This window comes from Eurypyga helias, unplaced genomic scaffold (assembly GCF_000690775.1).
Source record: "Eurypyga helias isolate BGI_N326 unplaced genomic scaffold, ASM69077v1 scaffold25798, whole genome shotgun sequence".
Classification (NCBI taxonomy): Eukaryota; Metazoa; Chordata; class Aves; order Eurypygiformes; family Eurypygidae; genus Eurypyga; species Eurypyga helias.
Window position 1 is genome coordinate 45,675 of NW_010269247.1, and position 8,351 is coordinate 54,025.

Here is an 8,351-nt window from a genome sequence, read left to right on the forward strand (position 1 = left end):
ATGACTTAATTTTCAGAACACAGCACAAAAGAATAAATTGCAAGTACTCTGTGAATTATTAAAGGAGAATATTATGAATAACTTAAAAAAGGAAATGTGTGCTAGAATTCTGTGTCATGTTGGCTAATTGTCCAGTAGCAGAAAGGAAAAGAAAGGCTAAATTGCTTAGTTCAGCTTGTTTGCTAAAAGTTTTTTGCTGATAACTTTTGGGTAGTTGTGCTTGGCAAACCAAATGTTAATGTGAAGAGCATACCAGAGATTGGTTTGTTTTCTAAAATAAAATTTTTTGGGTCACAGTCCTGATTGATGGCAAAGCAATGTCATATGCTTCTGTGGGGTTTTTCTCTGGATGAGTCACAAACTGCACTGATACAGTGCCTTCTGAAGGGGTCAATGTGTAGTGCAACAGAAAGATAAGAGAGGCCACAGTTTTGCCAGAAGCACTGCAAGACTCTGGACACCCACACCAAGACGTGCAGGAGCAAAACTCTAGAAAAGTTTAGGATCCATAAATCACTTCTGGTAGAACCCAGGAGTGAGAGAACCGGCAGGAGCCGTGGTGCAACCAGACCTGGGGCACTACACCTCTGCCACATAACGAATCCCCTTCTATGCTGTAGGCACCACCATCATTATCTCTGCTCCAGTGGGCTCTTGGACAGTGGATGCTCACAAGTCACACTTCTTCATGGAGCTCACTTTATCTTCATCAGGAGGTTGGAGGGCTGAGTCAGCCCTCCTGGGATTTGCACCAGTGGTTCCAGGAAGTCTGGGTATTTCAAACCTTAGGCTTAGACCTCTAATCATCCCCTTATCTAAACTGCCTAACATCTGAGTCTGCAAAATTGGGTTGGAAATCTCACACAAACACGCTTTCCCCAGCGGCATTTCTGCATTTGTTTGCCAGTGGAGCCCAGGACTACAGAAGGGCACAGAAGATTCAGCTTTGAAACCAAAGGTTTAATCAATGTGTTGCATGAAGGCCTGGTCCTTTCTTGATTGATGGCTTGCTTACTGCTTGCTGACAGCTGAAGAGGTTCACCCTTTGGGGCAGAAACCCTGAGTTAACATTCAGAGAGGCAAGTGTTGATGCTCTTCGGACATAAGGTTAGAGGAATCCAGTTCTTTTAATTTCTGCGTCTGCGAGGGGTAGAAGGAAGGGGTTGATTGCTTTCTTGTAATTTATGAAGAAATAGCCTCATCCTAAAATCCCTACTGCTCAGTGCATGCGGAGTTATTTTTAATTATCCAAAGTGTTTTTTTCAACCCAAGAATTCAAAGACAAATGGTGTGAGGTCCTGCATCAGGCCAGCATCTCTGAATCCATCCCCAGGTAACATTTCCAACCTCGCTTGGCCACAAAGCCTAAAGAGTAGAGAGAGATGAAATTCTTACAGGTTTTGTGAGAATAGCTGGTTGAATGGGGATGACAGACTAAATTAGCACCTCTATTAGGAAAAGGCTACAGTGTTAATTCGCTCCTTATCATACAGCAGAGGATCCTAAGAAGAGGCTGGGTCAAGGGGAGGCAAAGGTCTTTGTGATGTGGAAAAGCTCTAGTCAAAACTCTTACTTTATCAGCCGTTTCATTGCACAGTGGTACCTTAAAGAACAAACAAACCAGCTTTATCTGTTCCCCATATTTTAGAGCTGCTTGCTTGTATGGCATTTTCACCCATAACTTATGTCCACGTGGAAGTTCTCCCTTATCTCCCCTTTAGTCCCGTCACTGAAGGAAAGGAGTATCCCGTGGCTCGACGCCACATTGAATGGGGTGATACAACAGAAAGGAAACTTTCCAGTTTTGTCCTCCAGTCAAGAAAGAGGACTGGTGTAAATAATTCCTCACAAATCAGTGCTTTGATATGTTTGGCTTCTCTCAGAGTATCTGTGAGCAGATGCATGATAAATTTCTCGTTTTAACCGATGTTAGCAAATCTCTGGAGAAACCGACTGCTGTTTGCTGCCCATCTATAGTAGTTAAGCCGGATTCCTCTGTTCTGATTTATCAGATAGGGTGACTGATGATGTTTGTAAACGTAAATTTTAAGTTTCCTCAAATTCTAGTGTGTAAAGCTTCAAAATAGTCATTTTCTATAAACACTGTTGCTTGAAAAAGTCCTGCCACTTGAATATCTGGTGAAGATGAATGTGCATTGCATGCAGAGTTGGCAAAGAGGCACCCATCTATAAACATACAGTTACTATTCATGGGGATTTCTTTTATCCTCTTTCCAGTTGTACAAACACACCACCACCACCACCCCCGGCAATATTGCATTGTAAATTACCTTCCTTTTAAAAGCCCTCTCCCCTTCGTGCTTTTCATTCAGGAGATGGGAGACAGCCCTGGGCTTGTTGTCTCCAGATCAAATACAAGCTGCAGACTCTGGGTATTCACCTGAATTATATGAACCTCTGTGCTGTAGCTATTTACTTGTGATACATTTCCTTTTCTTGATTAACTAAGCTCTGAAAAGACACATCTGTTTCAGCATTGTCCCCTCAAGGCAGTCCATCAGCCCTCTGCTCTGTAGCATCTCTTCCTCACACCTTTTCCTCGCCTTACCCTCTGTGGTCTGCTGCTTTTTTTTCCCTCGTGTTCATGATTTGTGTCAGACTCCTGGGGCAGGGACTGTGTCGTGGTGGTTGTCTGTGAAAAGCCAACTATCCTGTAATGGATATGAGAACTCTTTAGGGACGTGCAAGTGTTACAGACCATGTTGTGGCTGAAGCCCCAGAGGTTGAGCTGGTAGCTGTTTCTAATTAGTTATACAGTGCCTATCTATAGCCTCCTACGATGCCCCAAGGTCTGGGTACCTTCAGTTTCTTATTAACTGTACTGGTGTTCAGCATCCTCAGCATCAGGCAGGTCTGCTCCCCAGTAATGTACTAATATACCAGCATCCTTTTAAATATATGCACTGAACGCTACTTTTAATAGAAACTTAACAGGACCGTGATTTGCAGTTAAAATAAACGCAAGATAATTTATTAGAATATGCTATTGGAGTCACAGCCTCCACAGGGTATTTCTCTCTGTTATACTATCCAAGTACTGGGGGAGTTTATTGTACGGTTTACTATGTGGCATCCAAAAATCCTCTATAAATAGCTGGTGATTTGCACCTAGGAATCGTTTTGGGGAGAAAGGCGAGCAGGAGCCCTAGGCTGATTCTTTGATCAGAGGGACTCTTAGGGACATGGGTGTTTCCCCAGCACCCTGGGCCAGAGCTGGGCTCGCTGTGCAGCAGGGTTGCCCTGCGGTCCCTCGCCACAGCCCATGCCCTGCGCTCCTCTCCCAGCAACAGCAGCCAAGAAGTTCGCCCAGCGGTGGTGGCGTCTGTCGCTGTATTCTGCTCTCAGGCCTCTCTCACCCTTTGAAGATTCACCATTGTTTGGGCTATTAACATACTTTCGGGTGGATGTTTATCTTTTTTGAAACTTGGGCGCATTGTCAGAGCAAACCCCGAGAAGCTCTTTGCGAGAAAGCGCCACCGGAGCCTTTGGTGAGCATGGTGCACCTCCGAGCAGCTCTTCCCTTTATTTGATCAGCTTCTAATACCTAACAGTTCTGCGAGTAAACATTTATAGATCGAATCAAAAGCTCGCAAAAGGAAGCACTCTCGATAGATTAGAAGCTAAACTGATCTAAATTAGAACAGATGCAGAGATAACCTTGCCTGGCTAAAAAGCATATACTATCGGTTGCACGCAGATAATTAAATGAATGAGCCCTTTTCTATTGAACAACTGATGTGCAATTGATAAACTTAATTAATAATTAACTTTTTAATTAAATATCAATTTAAAACAAGTGTGGTAATATGCCACTCGCATTTAATTTTGCTGCCTTTTCTTCATTAAAGAACCGTCATTAGGGTTACAGGTATCTGTTCAAGACGCCTCTGTGCACTGCACGGGGAGTAAATGTGTCCGCTGGGAACTTGCCAGCGTGGAGATGGCAATAAACAGCAGCCACTGGCGACAAAGCCAGCGTGGACCTTCAGGGAGTCGGAAAGAACCATGGATAAATGGCACATCCTGACCGCAGCTTGCTTGGCAGCAGAAGGCCTACCTGGGTTTGTGCCCTTGTTCGCTGTTAAAAGAGGTGACAATGGGTGTAGAAGAGCTGATCCCTGCTTGTAGCAACTCTTCGTAAAGAAGGGCCTTCCCAGCTTTATGAATGAAGTGGCTGGATGAAGCCAAGACTGAACATCTAAACCCTGGCCTGTGTGGAGAAGAGATCTGTCAGTTATTGCCCTGTTTTCAGCAAAACAATCCTGAACGAGTGAGGGAAAGCTCCAATCTTTTTGCGTGTGTCTTCTCACATGATGCCTTAGCGCAATTCCTATTAGTGCTAATGGGGTAATGGGCTCCCCTCAATGTGAACTCCCTATAATGCATCCACGTAACTTGATTTGAGAGTGTAAATCCCATTAGCCTGAACGGCGATCTTTTCTGCCTCTAATTTACCCATTTGATCCTGCAAGCACTAACAGCCGATCTCGTCTCCCTTTGAAAGCGATAAATAGGCATCTGACTTCCGCTAAATGGCGTTTGCAAACGGTGCACGACGCTATCACACCTCCCGGTTGGTGCCCCTCTCTGTGCCCCCACCCTCCCGTGAGTCTGGCCCTCGCAAACATCTGTGCAAGGGGATATTGCTGCAGAGCCGCCGGCCAACGCCTGCTTATCATGTGGCTCCCCGGGGGCAGCCCCAGCCCTCGGCCACATCTGGCGGCTGCCTGGCTGCATCCATGCCGCGTGGGACGGCAGCGGGTGTGCAGGGCTCCCAAGCCGTTTGGACGCTTTCTGGGGGTGCGTGCAGTCGTGCTGTGGTGCTGGAGTCAGAGCAGCTACTTGGCCCGCTGGCTGCTACTCTTGTTGGATACTGGACATTTGGAGATTATGGATAAACACGCTGCATCTCGTGAGAATAATAAGGGAGCTGATGGCTTCTTTGCTGCAGACGTTCCCATCCACCATCCATTGAGTCCATGCCTCTTCCTAACTGTGCTCCTTTATTTTTCCCCCACTTTAAAAAATTACCTAGAGAGTTCAGCTGTGATTTATGTACCTAAATACAACAAAAGAGACTTGAAGCAAACAGCTCCTGTGCAGCCTTGGCGTTTGGGATGGTTCCTTCCACCTACCTAGTAAGTACTTACAAGGAGCAAAGAAATATGCAGAAGGCAGGAAATAGGGTTTGCAGATTGGGAAAAAAAGGTGAAAGGCGGCAAGGAACATTTCCACCAGCTCTGCGCCTACTAGCAACACAGAGAAATATTTAAGCACCTCACTGAGGATGTAAGAAAACCTTTCCGCTGCAGTGGAGGATCCAAGTGAAGATTAAGGGTTGCTTTTCTTTCTGTTAATGTCTTGATTTGTTTCCAACTTAAATAAGTAGGGTAGAGGATAAGCCAATGGGCTCTTCACTGTCCCTCTGCAATGTGGGGCTTGAAGCCAATTGGAAATGATTCCTCAGAAGGTACCATCATGGACATGGCACCAGACACCTATCCGGTTGGAATACACTACCGATGAAAGGATGATTTCTTTTCCTGCTCTGCCTCATAAGAGGATATTCTCGCTTCTCCACATGTGAAGGGAAGATGGGTCCCTCCCGTGGGGAATGTTACTGCTGGCCACCACTTCCTTTCTGAAAGCCCCATTTGAAAAGGAGGAAATAGTTGGTAGAGGAAGTTCCTGAAAAGGAATCTTTCAAATCCTTATTTTTGTCAGGTTTTTTTCAGGGGACACCCAATATGATGGAAATAATTGGTGTGGCTGCCTCAAGTGATGGAAAAATTGCAGAAAACTGCAAAGGGTGTGACAGCAAGAAAACCGGCTTATTCTCCATTTATTGTACAATATTTATCATCAACCCGTTTTGTATATTTTGCTTTCTTTTGTGTAATCTTATCATCACTGGGGTTGAAAACGATGTAATTTTTGCTCCTTTGAGTAGTTGCCAAAAAAGCACTTACGTCGGAGTATTAGTGTATCATTTGGCTAGCACATCACATAATGGTTTTTTTACAGCAAGTATTTAACCGTGTTTTCATCCTGTGGGAAAGAATGATGGGTCTGTTTTGTAAAAATAAGACCTTGTGGCAATGTGGACATGCAAGAGATAGAAACATAATGCAACAAATTAGTTTCAACACACAGAAATGAAGTAGTCCAGGCTCCATATACATTCAGCAGTGCTGGTTTCTCTCTCTCTTTTGTCTCTCCTTTTTTCTCCTATTCTGAAATGTATTGTTAGATTTTATGGGAAAACCTTGCAAGCAAAACTATTAGAATTCAACGTGCTGCCTACTTGGTTTGGGCACACACAAGATGTTATACTTTTATACAAACATATGTTTGTGTATATGCGTGCACACATATAGGTAAAAATAACGTTTATGAGCGCATGTGCAAGAGAGAGAGTGTAGCTGTGGGTACCAAACAGATATGATCAAATTCATCCATTCTGTGTGACTCGATGCAAGCTCACGGTGTCACAGCAAGAGCCAAATTAGCTTTATTATAGGCTGAAAAGGTACTTCAGGTTTTAGCAACAGAAACAGTATTGTGAAGCGGGAGAAATCTGATCATTTTAATTTCATCACAGAAAACAAAGACCTGGAGCAATAAATAATTTTTCTTTAGGTGCTTCAGAAATAATCAAGCAGTTAATCATTACAATTTGAGGTGATCCCATCAAATCCCTCCCAAATGGTGGTTAAGCAAATCTCTATTACAACCTGAAACCCGCCTTTAACTTGAAAACCATTCTTGCTGCCATCCACATCTTTCAATCTGCTTGTTTTACAACCTGCCCCCAGTAACGGACACTCTCACCTCTGCCAGAAAAAAGAAGTTAGAGTTGCTGTTTTAAAGTTCTCTCATTCCTAAACTTTATTCTTTTTATTAACAGTGAGTTGTGACTAAGGTTTCTTCTTCTTCGTATGTAAAAATTCACAAGGATACGTCTCAGCTTTTGCCAAGTAACTGTGTAATCTGTTTGATGTCCACCTTCCTTCTTTCCAGCAGCCGCTTACCCGTTTGTGCAGTTACATGCACATTTGTGTTTTGTCATGTCTGAATTCAGACCCAGAGTCTGGAGATGCCAAGTACGTGCCTAAATTTCCTTGTGCAGAGAAGGAGTGGAGTTGAGCATATGGTTGCATGGCTCCTATGTAAAATAAAAAATGCCGTTCAGCAAATTTATTAGGGCTTTATATAGAGTTATCATCAGTAGTTGCACTAAAATACGACTCGGAAAAAAAGAATCCATAGTGGAGACTTCATGGTGGAATAGGCTTTTTGCGTGTCTTGTCTTTGCTTGCTGATTTACAACATTCCCTAACTTCCAAAAACATCTATGACTTGTTTTCTCAAAGCCTTTCATCCTGAAAGGTGCTAGGAAAAGCCACCCTGCTTGCTGGCCTCGATGTGAGTCAGGGTGCTCAAAACCTGCCCTTTGGGTGCTCAGGTCATTCCTTTGAATCAAGGGGGTTTATCATAACAAAAACACGCTTAGGGAGGGTTTCTCCAGGCTTCCTTAGTACTTTGGGACTATTCTGCTTTGAAAAACTGGAAAGCCCCTATGGCACTACCCTAAACGAGTCACTAGAAAAGCGGGATGGAAGAGGAGGATGAAGACTACGCTATGGTGTCTGCAGTCCCACTATGGAGGTTGTGTGAGCTATGGTTTGCAGGAGGAAGATGCGCCCAGTGGCTTCCTAACCAGTCTGCTTTCCTAACCGATTTTGCTCTAGGTGTGAGCACAGCTTCACCTTTCCTGTGCTGTGAGAAGAGTGATTAAAAGCAAAAGAGAGAAGGTGAGTCAACAGTGCCTAAAGACCATGCATAAATTCCTAACAAATGGCTGGCAGGGGAGATAAATAGCAGAAACATGAAGCAGCCTGATTTTACTTTGAGCAACACTTTATCTTCACGGAGACGTCACCACTGTGTTATACCATTTCCTCCCCAGATACGGCTGTGGAAGGACAAGACCTTCCCATAATGGGACAGCGCAAAGCTATTGGGAAGTTTTTTGTGGCTGCCTTGGGAATGCCATCAGCCATAACAGAGCAAAGACTCAGGGCAGGAGGGGTAGCACTAATAAATGACCTTTGCAATAGTGCGATCAAGTCGAGCCTGCCGAAAAATGGTAGGTGAGGTAAGAGTTTGTTCAGGAGCTGTGTCCTGCCCGCAGGGTATAACCGGGCAGTCAGGTAGATAGGAGCAAACTTGCAACGCTGGATTTTTTTGGAGGGCTTGTGTTATCCTTGATAAAAATCTCATTGGTATTTGGGGCAGAATGGCTCTGCTGGACACTTAGCCTGGCTCTC